This window comes from Micropterus salmoides, unplaced genomic scaffold (assembly GCF_014851395.1).
Source record: "Micropterus salmoides isolate LMB-PRFRI ecotype aquatic unplaced genomic scaffold, ASM1485139v1 Ms_hic_scaffold_8, whole genome shotgun sequence".
Taxonomy (NCBI): Eukaryota; Metazoa; Chordata; class Actinopteri; order Centrarchiformes; family Centrarchidae; genus Micropterus; species Micropterus salmoides.
The window spans coordinates 12,997,566-13,015,703 of NW_024044570.1; positions in this window are offsets into that span (position 1 = coordinate 12,997,566).

The window sequence follows — 18,138 nt, forward strand, 5'->3', positions numbered from 1 at the left end:
ACCGATGACTTTAAAAAAAAAATTGGCATGTGTGATTGTTTTATGGCAGGCCGTATGAGGTTTCTGGAAACACTGACCCAAAGCATATGGACGTCTCTAATACAGCAGCAACAAACACGCAAAAACAATTTTTTTCCTGTCACATTTGATTTAGAGGAAAGTTATGATTATTCAACATTATTCACGAAATGATCTAAGCCGAGAGTCCACTGTCACAAGCAGGCCGGTTTATTATGTTGTAAGGCTAGGTGGGTGACACCAAGCATGAGAATAAAATCTCGTAATACTTTAGTGAGTCAGACACCCCCCCCCCCCCCCCATGGACTTTTTATATCTTCTGACAATGCATGCACATGGTCTAAATTAAATGAAAAGGAGACTTCACCACATGTGTAAACAAACTGCAATTAAGTTATTTTGTATGGTACAGCATAATGAGAGCCATTACTGCAATTGTGGTGGCCAAGAGTGTGTATCCTCTTTATTTCTGATATTTGATACAGGCTTCCACAAACACATAATCCTGAATTTATGAGCTTTTTGGATGCTCATCAGTGGTTGTTTGTTGTGAAACATGTTTTTTTGTGTGTGTATTTATGGGGGTGCATTTGATCATTGTAAAATTATGTGTAATTGTAGGTGTGAGTGCATTTGTGTGTATCTGTGTGACTTCATGAAAGGGACTGTGTGTATCTGCCCCTCTGTTCTAGTATGTGGCTAATTTTTTATGTGGCTTTATTTGTGTGTGTGTGTGTGTGCATCGGGGTATAAACACAAGCCAGAGGGGGTGAGCAGTTGGGTGTAATATTTGCAATGTAAAGAAATTGCCTGCTGCCTGATGGACCTTCAAGGGAGCCTCACATTTGACAGTAACCTACAACCACAAGCCTCCAAGCTCTCAGATTAATGCTGTGTATGTGTGTGTGTGTGTATGTGTGTCATTGCATCTGCTGGTGTGCCAGACTCTGGGCTCTCCTGTAGAGCTGGGAGATGGAGTGAGCTGATGTGGATGAGCGAGGGAGGAGAGAGTGTGTGTGAGTACAGCAGAAGAGCAAGGGAGAGAGAGTGACAGTGAAGAAAGAAAAGGGAAACCAAACAGAAGACACGGAGGAGAGGGCACACAATAACTGAGAGAGGAGGATAGAAGAAAGATCAGACAGTGAAGGAAGAAAGGAAGGAAGGTTGCAAGGGAGAGTAGAAAGGGAGCTCCCCCGCCGTTTGGGAACAAGGGCAGAGGCGGGAGAAGTGCCAGAGTGGCTTAAATCACCAGAGAGAAACTCTGCAGGTGGAGGACGTGATCAGAGGAAGTCATATGATGTCCAGGAAACCTCCACGGGAAATAGATGAGATGAGAGCTGGTACTAGAAGAAAAGCAGGGAAGCTTGGGAGGCTGTTAGCCCCAGTATGCGCCTCTCACCTATTATAATTTACATTTGTGTCAGTCTGTCAGTCGTTCAAAAACTCATTTAACACTTAATAAAAATATTAATTTTGCTGCACAATAGAAACATGTTTTAATGTTGAGACTGTTTCTTAATACAAACTAAGATGGTTGCAACATATTCCATACTCAATGTACAGTATATAAAACAAGAAAAATATGTGTAATTATGTGCAGCTTTGAGTAAGATTTGATATTTTTTGCCATTTGGAGACCCTTGAGTTACAGTGCAATTCACTTATGTAATGATGGACAGCTGTACACATGCATTTGTTTTAATTACATTACTTCTTACTTTGTCGACAAATCTGCTAACACAACTAAACATCAAGCAAGTGCAACAACGCAAACCAGCTAATATCACTTACTAGTCCAAGCCCAGCTTTTATACTGAACAAAATTATAAACGCACTTTCACAATCAACAACCTGATCAACTCTATGCGAAGGAGATGTGTTACACTGCATGAGGCAAATGGTGGGCACACCAGATATTGACTGGTTTCCGGACCCCCCGGACCCACCAATACAGTGAAACTGTACATTTCTGAGTGGCCTTTTATTGTGGCCAGTCTAAGGCACACCTGTGCAATACCCATACTGTCTGATCAGCAGATTATCTCGGCAAAGGAGAAGTGCTCACTAACACAGATTTTGACAGATTTGTGAACAATATTGGAAAGAAATAGGCCTTTTGTGTACGTAGAGAAAGTCTTAGATCTTTGAGTTCAGCTCACGATGAATGGGGGCAAAAACAAGTGTTGCATGCATAATGTTGTTCAGTGTATTTCATAAAGCTATCGCCTACAACTAAAAGCCAGTCCGATATTTACTCTTGTCCAGTCTCTTGCTCATTCACTCTTTCTTTTCCTCTTCCTGACTTCCCATCCACAACGTCTTCTTTGGCCTCTTCACAGTCTCTGCCATGATATCCGTACCTGAGAATACTGAGCTAGCTTCTTCTCATAGCTAGCTTGCTGAAGAGTCAAAAATCATTTTACAGTTCTCAAGATAGATTTTCTGCCTGGGATTTAAATGCTACATAGTGTAATACCTGGCGCTCTGAGCACAGAATGGCAATGAAGGAGACCATTCTCCCTAGGACATGTCAGTGTACGATTATATTAAAGCTGTAAATTCAAGATAAAATTACTATATAATTTTTAACCATTCAGATGTTGATGCTTATCATATAAATCAAGCCAGGAGAAATGTCATGCTTGTCTATTGACTAATGAAATAGAGAGGTACAGTAAAAAGATGCTCAGCTCTGTGACTACACTGTAATCATAATATATGAGCACAAACTGGCATAAGGAGACTTCCCTTTTTATGTCCTTGCATAAACAGAATTACCAAAAATACCACTATTCAGGCTGAACAATTCAGGCTTAAGTAATTAGCTGTTTACCTAAAATAAGACGGCAAAGCATAACACTCTCTGATGTATGTCTGCATTCGTTGCTTTTGAATAATTATGGGCTTCAGACCGGTGCATCTTACTCATTAGGTGAAAACTGGCAGATATACAGTATGTTCACAAGTCAACGCCACAGAGACGATGTGTACAGTTGCTGTAATTAATTAGCAGTCTTATCGTGTAGTGTAACAGCTCACCCTGCTCATCAGAGGTCTCGCATGTTGGAATTCAAATGAGCCAAATGAATAGGAGGAACCTCATAGGGAGACAGAGAGGAGCAACGGGGGGTATGGGCACAGCATCAGGGTCGAATAGAGGAGCTTCAATGTATGTTATGTCCACTGCCAGTCCATACAAGGCTTTTAGCAGGGTGGCATTGAGGGACATTGAGAGTTCACTGTAGGGAATCTCCTTTTAAACTGGAACACTGTTGAGCTAGTTTAATTTATTTTTTAAAGGAAAACCCCCCTGGGAGCTTGCAGCATTTTAGTAGCTTTTGTTTTTGAATGTGTTTCATAGCTATGTTTTCAGAACATTTATAGCTATATTCACAATAAGAGCCCTACCACCCTGTAGCATGGTTTATTATGTTGATTTTGTTGAAATGAGAGTACATGAGGAGACTGTAGTTACCTTTGTAACACATAGAGGGCAGTAGTGGCTTGCAACCACTCATAATTGACCAATATGGTCATAATATCATAATATCATTAACACATGCTTAGACATGCAGAAAACTGGATCAAACATGAAATCACATTAAAGAAAAATGAAACAGTCAAACATTTGAAGTTTTGTGCAGAGCGTACAAATGACTGGGGCTCACATAATGTGAGGCAATATGACTCCAGTCAACCAGAAATTAAAGTCATTTTGGTGTTTAAAGGTACTAAGTTATGAACAGTAAGCTCTAATTGCCTCCTCATTTCTCTTCTGTGTGTTGTAGCACATCCAGAAATATATCTGTAGCAGCTGTTTGCTTGTCCAGTCTTCCCTGGGCCTGTGAATCACACAAGCATCCACAGCTCCTCAGGAGTCTACTTGTAAGAAATGATCTGGCGACATCTTGAGTGGCAGCTCGCTGTTGCGTTGCACTCGAGTGGTCACCAACACTGCCTGATTGCAGGAGGTTGCCCTCTCATATTCCCTCAGAATCTCTGGCCACAGTCCCAAAATTATCTGTCCAGCCGAGCGCACCAGCATGAGAAAAAAAGAACAGCCTCCACTGCTTGAAGGCTACTTGTTAGCTAGGTGAATTCTGGGATATCTGGCAAAAAGCCATGAGTCATGCAGTGCAAAGCCATGCACACAGGCACCTGAATTCAGCACATCAAGACACATGGACACAAACATTTAGGTATATTTATTGTATTTATAAATGAGCGTAGCTTCATTCATTCTTTCAAAATGAACATGTCTTGATAAAGACAATGTCAATCAAAATTCCCAACTGAAGCCTTTTGGCAATCTGTTTCCACTTTCAAGTGAGTTCCTCAACTTCCCCACTGCTGCTTAGTGCTACAGACCTGGACCTTTGTGTATTAGCATTAAAAATACATACGTGCAAGTTTCGAAGTATATGAAATAAGAAAAGTGTGATAACTTGTAGATCATTATGAATGAGGACACATTGGGTGGTACACTGCAAACAGAGTTGTGATGAAGGATGATGTTAGGAACGTGAAAGGCGTCTGTCCCAAAAAGCCTGTAAATGTACTGTACTCAGCAGTAATTGTCCATGTTTGCAGGGGTCCCACTATCTCTGGAGGCATGTGTGGTTAGCATTAGCTTGTTGTGAGTTTCCATCCATATGTTCATCAGCCTTTTCATCAACTTTCCCAATTTAAAGTTGAGATAAATGTCTCTGGATTTTATCAGTGGTTTGGTCTGGATTTCAACAGAGTTTTCCTGGCTTGCTGCCCACCTGGTCATTTGCCAAAGTCATAGTTGTAACGAATGGAACTTTAAACTGTGGATAAGATTTTTTTTAAATCAAATGGTGGTGCTTTCCGCAAACTTGAACTGTATGTTTTAATCAAATTATATCAATGTCAAACCAAGTTATTTTTTCCCTTCATTTAATCAACACGTTTTTGTAGTTTCCATCATTCATACATTTTAGTTTTTCTGCAAACTTGTATTTGTTTTATTATGAGAACTGCCACTTTTCATTGTATGTAAACAATGACTCACCCCCCTGTGGTCAGAGCTCTAAACTGCACTGTGCTTCTTGCTGAGCCTATAACCTCCATTGTTTGGATCCAGATTTCTATGGGGGATCCTTTTGTGCGGGCTCGCCAAGATATAACTGGGGCGTAATTCATGGGAATGGGGGACTGCTGCAGGTCATTATCAACCCTGAATGCTGAAAAGGCCTTCTGATCTCCTTGAAGCAAATCATTGATGGTAGGCAACCCCTGTCACTGATGCTTTGCTCCACTGAGGGCGGAGGTGAAAGGACCCAGCGTGGCCCTTTGACACCCAGCAGGGACCCTGTAATCCAACGCTCGTCAGTGCTAATCCATAGTTTCACAGCCACAAAGAGACCAGCAACACGTGTTGCAATTTCTAACATTACCCTGACATTAACAACGAAATAGGAACCTTATTACACAAATGAGTAGAAGAAAACAAACACAGGCTTGTTAGCTAATTTATCTTTTGATACAGAGAGAAAAAACTTTAGGTTTCCTCTTTGACAATGGCAGCCTCTGTTAGACTGACCACGACCAGTGAGGAGTCAAGGGTCAAATCACTGACATCTGAGTTGGTCTCTCCTCTTTTCATTCTTACTTGTGCCATGAAAGTTTCCATGAGGAATGCCAAAACACTCAAGAGGAACTTACTTTGAGATGTTTAAAGATGTGAAGAGGGTTTCAACACCAGGTGGTCTGGGACACTAATCTGCTGGAGTCTCTACATACAAAAGCAGATTTTTTTAACGGTTTACAAATTCCTAATTTGTGTAGGGCTTTCTGATCTCTCTTTTCTTGGTTTTCCCCCCTGTATTGTCATCCTGTAATACTCCTTAAAATACCAGTCTTTAGTTGGATAAATAACCCAGGGCAGGTTGGAGTGGTTGTTCCAGTCTCTGATGATGTGCACCTCTGAAACTTCAAAGCAGGTCTAGACGTCAGCTTTGAGGTCTTAAGAATATTCTCAGCTCACAAACGACAAAAGAATACCACAGATGGTTTACTCTTCAAACCATAAAACAATGCTCCATCTTATTTGTTCCTCACCTTTTCTTGAAAACCTGCTACGACACGTTGATGGATGAGGTTAAGGACTACACCGAGGGGAAGAGTAAAGAAGAGAAATAAAAAGGTCTTGATACATTGACATACACTGTAAGGTTTTTGGTAAGGTTTGTCTGTGTGCTCTTTGGTGGTGGAAATATGTAACACAAATACAGTGTAGAATACTTTGATTCATTATTGATGATTCATATGGCAATTATCCACAAATATCAGTTTATTGTGGAGTCCTGTTCTGTATACTCCCTTTCCTTCTCTGTTAAAACTTGCTTAATCCATTGTAATGAATAACAAGTATACAAAAGAAAATATTAGGTATCCAAGTCACCGCTCCTCAGTAGCCCAGGGTTCTATTCTCTTTGTGGTCAAGTCACAAATCTCATAATCACCCCTCAGAGGCACAAACATTCAGTTTCCATTAATTATGGCAAAGATTGTGAGTGTTTATCATGCGATTCATCCCTCCCAATCTCTAACCATGCAAGCCCTTACAAAGCACTCTTAAAATGCTGAATCACCCTAATCCCATGGATTTATCCTTTATCCAGAGTGAAAACTCTTGGTGGCAATGTTTAGTGGACTATAAATAAGAACAGCTCAGAATAATGGTGGGCTGTGGATGATATGGAGGACTGAGCACATCCACCACAGACTTAGTCTATGGATTAAACAGCACAACAATGGTGGACAGGATGCGTATGTGTGCGAGAGGTATGGCAATAAATGGCTCTTGCTGATGCTACAGTGCCTTGCGAAAATATTCGGCCCCCTTGAACTTTTCGACCTTTTGCCACATTTCAGGCTTCAAAACATAAAGATATAAAACTGTAATTTTTGTGAAGAATCAACAATAAGTGGGACACAATTATGAAGTGGAACGAAATTTATTGGATATTTCAAACCTTTTTAACAAATAAAAAACTGAAAAATTGGGCGTGCAAAATTATTCAGCCCCTTTACTTTCAGTGCAGCAAACTCTCTCCAGAAGTTCAGTGAGGATCTCTGAATGATCCAATGTTGACCTAAATGACCTAAATGACTAATGATGATAAATAGAATCCACCTGTGTGAAATCAAGTCTCCGTATAAATGCACCTGCTCTGTGATAGTCTGAGAGGTCCGTTTAAAGCGCAGAGAGCATCATGAAGAACAAGGAACACACCAGGCAGGTCCGAGATACTGTTGTGGAGAAGTTTAAAGCCGGATTTGGATACAAAAAGATTTCCCAAGCTTTAATATTGAAATGGAAGGAGTATCAGACCACTGCAAATCTACGAAGACCCGGCCGTCCCTCTAAACTTTCAGCTCATACAAAGAGAAGACTGATCAGAGATGCAGCCAAGAGGCCCATGATCACTCTGGATGAACTGCAGAGATCTACAGCTGAGGTGGGAGACTCTGTCCATAGGACAACAATCAGTCGTATACTGCACAAATCTGGCCTTTATGGAAGAGTGGCAAGAAGAAAGCCATTTCTTAAAGATATCCATAAAATGTCTCGTTTAAAGTTTGCCACAAGCCACCTGGGAGACACACCAAACATGTGGAAGAAGGTGCTCTGGTCAGATGAAACCAAAATCTAACTTTTTGGCAACAATGCAAAACGTTATGTTTGGCGTAAAAGCAACACAGCTCATCACCCTGAACACACCATCCCCACTGTCAAACATGGTGGTGGCAGCATCATGGTTTGGGCCTGCTTTTCTTCAGCAGGGACAGGGAAGATGGTTAAAATTGATGGGAAGATGGATGGAGCCAAATACAGGACCATTCTGGAAGAAAACCTGATGGAGTCTGCAAAAGACCTGAGACTGGGACGGAGATTTGTCTTCCAACAAGACAATGATCCAAAACATAAAGCAAAATCTACACTGGAATGGTTCACAAATAAACATATCCAGGTTGTTAGAATGGCCAAGTCAAAGTCCAGACCTGAATCCAATCGAGAATCTGTGGAAAGAACTGAAAACTGCTGTTCACAAACGCTCTCCATCCAACCTCACTGAGCTCAAGCTATTTTGCAAGGAGGAATGGGCAAAAATTTCAGTCTCTCGATGTGCAAAACTGATAGAGACATACCCCAAGCGACTTACAGCTGTAATCGCAGCAAAAGGTGGCGCTACAATGTATTAACTTAAGGGGGCTGAATAATTTTGCACGCCCAATTTTTCAGTTTTTTATTTGTTAAAGTTTGAAATATCCAATAAATTTCGTTCCACTTCATGATTGTGTCCCACTTGTTGTTGGTTCTTCACAAAAAATTACAGTTTTATATCTTTATGTTTGAAGCCTGCAATGTGGCAAAAGGTCGAAAAGTTCAAGGGGGCCGAATACTTTCGCAAGGCACTGTATGCTAGATACTGGGTAAATATGACATGGTCACATGAAATTTCCAGGCTCTATGAGCTGACGAGGATTGCCTGGACAGTCAATTAAATTACTGAACAGACTGTCAACATTGGATTCAAAGATGCAAAGGAAGCACTAGGCCAGATTTCTGACAGCCTTTGCTAAGGGCCTTGGTATTATAATTTTGACATATTCATGAAACATGAGACTTGGACCAAAGGTAAAAGTCTCAGAATCAGGGATTGGGATGCAAAATATGTTAAAAACTGACAGTGGGGTTGCAGATGGACTTAAAAGCCTGTCTGACTAATAGTTCTGATGTCTTTGGATGTTTTCAGCAAAGTCACTGCAATTAGACTGTAAATAAACTGTTCATAAACTACAAAAACAGATTTTCCCCTTAGAATTGAACATGGGAACCAATGGCAGGATCACACACTTTATAATCCTTATGCAATACCCACAAGGTGCTAATTGCTGTGATGTGTTATATGTGTATGTATGTATGCCAAACCCCACCTTGGAAAAACCTGTCACAGAAAGGAAGGTTTGTGGATGTTCACAACAGGGGCCCCATTTCCGATTACTTAGCTGTCATGTAAATCTGAGGGTGTCATCATAAAACAAAACATACAACGCTGTCTCTAGCTCTGCATGTTGAAGTATGTAGGCAAGTACAGGTATTACTGTAGGGCATGGAAATCAACTGGAAAAATAAATATCTACAATTACAGATTAAAGGCTCAAAAATGACAAAGTTGTAAACTCCCTTAAAACTCAGCTTTCTGAAATGTAGCTGCCTAACATAGCCGAGTGTGTTTGTAAATTATCAGTGTGAATACTTTTAACTTCAGTCACCATCTTTGGGATGTGGAGATGATTGCTACATGGTGTAATTGAAGAGTAGATCAAAAGCTGTTCACTGAATACGAGTATCAGGCCGCGGAGTGAGCTGAAAGTACAGACTGTGGTACTATTGGGAAACTGAGTCTTACAGATTACAGGTCTGGGATTATCATTACGATAGTCGCTGGGTGAGAAGCAAATCCTGCCCAGAGTGGACTGATCTGCAAGTGATTTTAACTAAACACAAACTGGACATCAATTACATTTGCATGACAACTGAGATAGGTCTGAGTAAAATCTATCAGTCATCTTTTCTTTTTTCAGTTTTTTAATTAATTGCTGTGCACATTACTGTCATACGCGTGTGACGTAACTCCATGTGGTCTCCTATTTGGTAACTTCTGGTAACCTCTTTTATTTTTCATAGTGTTATTATTAATTTACTTTTTTTTTTCTAAAAAAAAGTCCCCTTAATCCAGTCTGACTAAAATTTTATTGAACTTATAGGCATCTTAAATTTGAAATTCTGGAGAAGCTGTATACATCCAATATCATTTTCAATAAAATAATTATAATATGTACAATCTATAAATGTTCTATTATATGTTGTAACAACAAGACGTAAACATGCTATGAAAGTGTCCTCCAATGCTTGTAACACACTTGAAATTCTTAAAAGCAGTGTTACGGGGTTTTGCAGTTCCTTGTAGAAGTTGTTTCAATACATGCTCTGAGAGCAACACTGGTTCCATTCACAAAAACTATAGGTGAACTAAGGTTATGTCTGATAATTTCCATTCCATTCCTGACAGATCACCTTGAGTATTTGTCCAGCAGGCCCTCTTACATCTCACCACCTCCACATCCATCAATATATACACACGTACACACACTCCCAAACCCTTGAATCTGCTGTGCCACACCCTGTCTGTCATTGATTGAGTACAGATGCTATCAGGGACGCATGCCGCCAGGTCTGGAGGAGGCTGGATAACACAGTTTGCTTTCTGTAGTGCATCGGTCACCTACTTTTCTCTGCCTCTATTACAGCCAGAAGAGGGGCAAGAGAGGGAGGGAGAGTCACATCGGACTCCAGATAACTCTATGTTTCAAGACCTCCTGGACCTCCAGGACAATTGACCATCCGTTAAGCCCTGTCCACCTTAGTTATTGTTCAGTAATAACAGTGACAGATTAATCACTTAAAATTCTTTGTAATTTAAAGGGGTTTATGATTTCACACAGACAAGACAAAAGCCGGCTTCTCGTTTCTAATGGTTAGGTTGACTGTCAGTTTTGCTGTCAGAAATAACAACTGTAACTTTCCGATTTTACCAGCTGTAGCTAACTAGCTAACTAAGGCTAACCGCATTGAAAAAGTTGTCTCTGGCAGACTCATTTCAAACAAAGTTCAATGTAAAAAAAGTCTTAATACGCACTTGATGGCTGCATGTAGAGCCCAACTGATTTTATCGACTGATATGGTCCTGACATGGGCCTATCATAGATATATTGGTATCGCATATGTTTTCTGATTTGCACTGATATGAAAACTTTTTTCACAAAACATATAATGCAGAAAACGATGCTTGGAGTGATTCAGAAATAGTGTCCTCAAGTAGTTTGTCCAGCAGAGCACAGTCCAACGCCATTGTTTACAATACCTTCGTTCAGCACAGTCTGCAGCACATGTAGCTGAGTGCATCACAGCTGAGCAGACTGTGTTGCGGACAGACTCAGGTGGAATCTTCACAGTAAGTTGCTAAATACTGTGAAATAAATTGGAAAGCTAATATTAGGTTATCCCTGTCCTTGACAACGCAATGTCAGGCATGGTGATCACATCTGCCACGTTAGCCAGCTATAGTTTGCTGCTCAGCAGACTACAATGCAGGGGTGAGATTGTTGAGTGTGATTTCACGCTACAATGTTATTTAGTTGGTGAGACACAATGCTGGAAAGTAAATAAACAAAGTCCCCATCTTTTACTCTCTGTGACAATGAGCTTCTCATACTTATAATGTTATTTATATAACAGTGAACTATTGTTAAAGATTACATGTTTTGATATGCAAGAAAGAAAGCATTTCTGATTGAAGTTCAATCCACTGAAATAATGGTTCGGAATCTGAACAAAGCAGAAGCATGAATCTCATAACTAGCTTGATAAGGGAGATTACAAGGTTTAATAGAGAGCAGTGGTGAAATGTAACTAAGTATATTTACTCAGAGTCTTTCCATGGCATTTTCTGCTACTATACTTCCACTCCACTACATTTCAGAGGGAAATATTGTAATTTTTACTCCACTGCATTTATTATTTCACAGCTATAGTTACTTTTCAGAATATTTTATACGTAAAATATATGATCAGTTAAAATGAACTGTTATCTTCACATTCAAAAAATGCAGATCTTAAAAATATCTGGTATAAATCTAATTGTTTATCATGTAAAAGAATATTTAACCTAAATATTTATAAATGAAGTTACTTGTTATGTATTTGTTTATGAAAGTAGCCTTTCGAGTACCTTTGCATAGTCATATTGGGGCACAATCCACATAGAAATGGTCTATTTTCATTCCAGCTCAAAAATTCACTGTATCGGCAGCAATATCTGTTCGGGCTCTAGCTGCATGCATGAAATAAAGCTAAAAGAGCAAGGGTAATACATATCCCAATAAAAAAGTCAGCATCGTCACCAGTTAATGAGCCATTTTGAAGTCATATAAATAAAGGAGCAGAATTGCTCTTGCATTGCAGTGTAGAGTTAGTTAGCCATTGTATTGTATGTGAGAAGGTCCGTATGATAAGTAAAATTTAAGATCCAACTTTGTAACATATTCCCTGTTTGGATGCTTAATTCACTACAGAAAAAAAATACTTGGACAAGCAACAGTGTTAGATTTATGCACCATTGTTTGTATTTTTACTTTTTCAAGCAAAAGGGTGTTGAGCATAAGGACTAAATAATACGTTTAGCAAGCACATAGTAGCATTCAGGACTTGTTCCCACACAATGAAGGAATACTACACAATTAATATGTCATTCTTGAACCGTGCTTTGGGGGATGAAACGGACAGGCTACATAGTATACTCACCTACCTGGACAACACTACCACTAAGACACTTCCACTGTTTTATCCATTCTTTACATTTTCAACTCTCCAGACTCTTTAGACACAGAGTATTACTCGTACTACAGACCAATGCACAACACTTCAACACGTGTCGAAATCCAAATCTTGACAGGCCTGCCGTGCCGAGTTATGGTTTGAGAAGTTGTGATATTTAGAGGAGGGGTTTTGTGAGCTGTCAGTTTAGAAAAGAACATGCAATGCTGTGGTGGAACAAAGTATATCTCATTAGAAGCTGCAGCTATGTCAGAATACAGTAGCAGTTCACACCACACATTTTGCAAAGTGATTGATGAGCATCTCTAAACCCAAGAATGCTCACTGGCAGTTGTAAAGCCATATTCTCTCCATAAACACATAATCACAACACAGTTCCTCAGGGATAAGGAAGACAAATTGAGGTGGTTCAGACAGATGCCAAAAGAGAGAGATACTCACCGGGGCTTTTATGGGTCATATATTTTAAGTGTGATGGAAGAGGGCATTAGCACGTTTGCTTACTCCGTGTTTCTGTAGGTAGGATGGTGGGGGGGTTTGACGACTGCTTGGTATGTGAGGAATAATGTCTGCGAGTAGCAGAGCAGGGATTTTTTGTGATGTCTGAAGTGGTGTCATTACCTTGAATGTCCTTTCAGACAGTAAGCACCAAGTCAGAGGGCAGGGCTTTGTCTCCCTCTGCGTCAGACTGGAGGTACATGGTGATCTATTGCTGCAGGAGACAGCAATAGTTTGGACATTCTAAGCAGAAAAGGACAGGAAAAAAATGATGTTTGAAAGAAGCAGTGACCCTTTGCTTTGAGTTGTTTGAGAATCCCCCATTAACTTCACATTTATAGTACTTGTTGATCTGTATTTGTGTCATCCTGACCTCAACCAAAAAGGAGACCATCTTTGTCACTGACCAGAGCGAACAACACTGCAATAACTAGGATTATGTTTAATAAAAACATTAATTCCAAATATTTTTAAAAATTATTTATCTCTACAGTATCTTTGCATGGGTACTACAGTATGGTTATGCTATGGTTTAGGTCATAGACAACTAAAAGAGTTAAAGCTCTCCTATCAATATTTGTTTTTTTCTATTCAGAGTTGGTGGAGACCAAAATAGACTTAAAAGCTAGTGAATATTGTGGTCATCTGGCCAAATACATGACTCCAAATGAATGCTGTTGCTCTGTGTCTGCTGGATGTGTAGATAGGCAATTGTTTGCTAAGATGTTTTCCATATTACCTTCATAAAGTGATAGTATTTTGTGTCTGCAGCTTGTTACGCTGCCCTCAAGTGTCTGTGACATGACGACTTTTATATCTACCTATAAGATATACTACTTCCATTGGTATAAATACGTTGTCCAAAGTAGAGGTAATTTTATAGGAACGCTAGAAAGGAAAGCTCCACCTCTGGATACTCGGCTCATTGTGAAACAGAGTACTGGCCAACAGTAGGTTAAAATGCAAAGTCAAACACATTGCAGACTGCTTGGACTAGGAGAGTAATTCACACAATTTCCAGAGCTCTCTGTATGCAGTCTGTGCATCTGCATGTTCAAACCCAGAGTTTGCTTTAATAGAATTTGTATTTGTCTCCACCTGCATCTGGAAAAAAAGACCAGTGCCTCCCAGGTCATGATTACATGTTTCATTTTGCTGTAGCATTTCTAATTAGAGAACACACAGATGCAGAGGATGTGGAACAAGTTGAGTCACAGTTGGTTTAGTGTCAGGAACAGAGCATTTCACGGCTGCATATTTATTTACTTGAAATACATCAGTTTACTAACAAACATTTTTTTTACTTTTTACTTTAGACTTTTATTAAATTTAATTGAAAAAAATAACAAAGTACAGAATTCTACCATTTTCCTGCACAGTAAAATCCTTCTGCCCTGATGCTGACCTGCAGGGAGGCTGTAAGGCTCTACAGCACTGTACCAACATGCATTTTTCCATTGTTCCATGTGTGATTACATCCATGATGTAATGTGAGTGAGCTACACCCTCCCTGAGGCTACAGTGGGACTTCTGCTGTTGGTGGAATAATTTGCAATCTCCTGTTTTGTTTGTTTTACCTCATATCGGATGGAATTCCCCTCTTATCTAAATCCAATAATTACTTAAACCTGGATGTCAAAACACTTTCCATTATTATCCAAGTCCCCTCCCCCCATTTTCCTTTGATGCCTGTTGTTACTGTGCAGGAACACAGTCCTCAGGTCTTTTTTAGCTCAACTGAGTTGTCAGGATCCGTAACCACAGGAGTTAAGTCTGTCCCAGGGGACAAAACAAATGTGTGTCTGATCTCAGGATATAGTGCTGACTTGTCAGGATTAAGACAACACAATACTGTATCAAACTTTAATTTATGACCAGTCTTAAGATGTTTTCCCTGTTTACACAAAACAGGTCAGGCTTTTCATATTAACAAAACAAGTTATAATTATGTTTAAAGATACCTAAGATATGGCATTTTCTTATTAACGACTAAGAGTAAATATAGTAGAAGAGCCTTACAGCATCAGAATGTAAAAAGCCACTTTATATGCATATGCTTTAAGAAAATAGATTGTTGCTTTGAACATCATTTATAGGGTATTTATATCACTATATAACTGTCATTGTAAATGCTGGAAATGGGATTGGAAAATAAGTTACTCACTTTGTACTTTCTTGTATGTCTCATTAATGCAATCTCTGATGCACAGGGCTGCAATAATAGCATTTACAAATGGAGCACTTGCACGTTCTAAAGGGAAAGTACTTTTTTAAACTACAATGACTCCACAGGTAAATGGATTTCCACCAAATATAATGACCTATTTAGCACTCTGAGCATAATCCTTCTCATTATGCCAGTGCAGAGATGCTTTGTTAAACTTTTGGGTGTGTGGTTGGTTTGAGCTGCAGTTGATTAGGTTTAAAATTTTGGGTTGTTCCTGTTGGTGGAGGCAGGGGGGATGAATGTTTTGGGATAATTAAAGTGGGTTTAGGTGTAGCTAAAAGCACCCATGAAAACAAGTAAAGGGTTAAAGGGCATCAGTGGCTCTGCTCCAAAAGGCATTGCAGATTCTACATGTTCTGCTGACATGAACCTTTCTGTGGGTGAAAGACCATTTGTAGGAAAGAATGTATTTTGAATTTAATGATGCATTATTAACTGCAGCCTGTTTTTTTTTTTTTGATAGTTTGTAAACAACCCAACAGTCTAGTAAGATTATGTAAACCAGGAGCAAAACCAGGAAGTTCCAGATAAACCCAGGGATTTGTATACTAACTTTGTAACTAATGATCTGACTTTTAGTATTTTGTGTGCTGCTGAACTTGTTGGAATGGTGATAAAAAAAAAAAAACAGTTAATGACCCACAGACCCAAGTTTATGAAACCAGTACTTCCCTTCATTCCTTCTCATACAAAGGTTGAATACTGCACTCACAGCATAGCACAGTAATGCAATTACATTTTTTACTGCTCTAAAGATGGACCAGATGGGGATGTGGAAAAGAAAAAATGAGGCAGGTGCAGGAAAAACCAAGCAGAAGACTACATCACCTACTCAAGGGCTTGCACTGCATGTCTCCAGATTTTGTGCTGTAAATAGCCTCACTAAAGTCATTACTTTCTTAATTGGACCAGTTCAACATGTTTCCTCAAGGTCTTAAGTAGTTTATGATTCAGAGACATAAACACTGAGACTGTCGTTTCCCCCTGGCCTTAGGGCGACAGGTCTGTTTGCCATGTGAGTAAGCAGGAAGATCTCTGTTCCCAAGATCTCTGTATACCGCAGACAGCAGCGTGCCTGCTCTAATGACCAAATTGTAGACAGCTTATTGTATCCTGGGGGTCCAATCTAAGACGAAAGTATAATGGACAGCCATGTTGTTTTCAAATCTCTCCAAAGACACCACAGGGTTTAGCGGGGAGATGGGGATGATAACCAGGAGGATACTGAAAGTCACCTGAAAGAGAGTTCATTCCTCCTCACTGATTCCTATAACATTCGTGTGATTTGAAATTGCATGTGAATGAGCAAACTGGGTTGCAAACAGCTGGAGTTTTCTGTGCCTCAATAGCCTCTATGCATGAAACTTGCTGTACATTGTAATGCTATGCTTTAGACACTTTGAAGGGAGTTGGAGGCAATCTAGTTTCACTCAATAGAAACAGAGGTCCCATCTGGGGATCCATTCTTTTGATTTACTGGGACAAGAAATTCCATGTAAGTACAATGAAAAGCTTTCACTCATATAAATGCATTTCAATCCCCTCACTTGTCTTGACAAAGATGAATGGTTGGCAATAGTGGACTTTTAATCAAGGCTTAAGGATACAGAACGTATCACAGGGCGTGCCAGCAGACCACTTTGGAATATCAACATGAGGTTTGGATATTTTAATTAATGAAATTCCATCGCTTGATTTTATCACTTCACTTGAAGTTCACTGCTTTATGCACACACACACACACACACACAAACACACATCCTTAAATTTCCTGTAAAAGTATGTGAGATGTCTACCCAGTCCAAATAGACTATGACACTGCCTTCCAGGAACTCATCTTCTGAGGAAATTTTAATCAGAATGGACAGAGTTCCTCTGAGTCCCAGTCCCTTGGAGGAGTCCTCCTGCACACTAGGCTTGACTTTGTCACCTGCATGAGGAGAAGAAGAAGGGAGCAGATGTGTGGAAATGTGAATGTGTGACGCATTGGTATTTTTGGCAAGACCTTTCCATGCCTCTCTCTTTTTCTTTGGCAGGACCAGGAGCCTCTGCGTGGGGGCCACCCCCTCTGACATCAGCGGGGCCCTGCAACCCTGGGAAGTTGAGCATGTGAGCTTCCCCAGGTCATTAGGGAGAGGCTTGAAAAGACTGTCACCAGGAAGGAGATAAGCCGCGAGGGGCGCAGTAATAAGGCCCTGAATAATAGCCCCTCTGTAGAGAGCCACTGAGGACACAGACCCAGGGATTAAAAGGAGACTGAAAAGGAGAAAGTCAATGGACCTCCACAAAAATATGAACCAGAGGGCCAGTGAATGGTGGGGGGGAGTTATCAGCATTCTGGGGGCTCCTTCTCTGGGCCCCATCAAGCTCAAGGAGAAGGGAGGTGTTCTGTGTTGCGGGTGTCCTCTGGGATAAGATTGGCTATTTTAAAAAAGGTATTTCTGCTGTGTTGGCATCTAGCATTAAAGACATCAAATATAACCTAATTTCACATGCACTCACTGACCAAGTTCATGTAAGTCATGCTCAAATCTATAAGTTGCTGTGCAGCATCTTATATATATATGTATATATATATATATATATTGCATTTCTACTGTACAAGAATGTATTGCAAGAATGTAAGAAGCATGTATTGTATAGACTATGCATGTGTGTGTAAGAATTTTAGTTTAAAACATAAAGGTAATCAATGTGTTGCAAGTGGCGATAGTCTGATAGTATAGCTCAGGCCTCCCCCTGTAGTTTGTAAGATTTGTGCATGCAGCAAGTTCGCTACACAAGCTCTTTTAGCTTTGTTAGTCTAATATCAATATATATAATAAATGAACAAAATAAACTCACAAGTTATGAAGAAAGGAAATCACACCTCTTTTCCATATCAAACAGAAAAATACAACTGTACACCTTCTGAACTGAAGTTTCTCTTCACCAATGTAACTGCCCTGTTAACTCATTGTAAAAC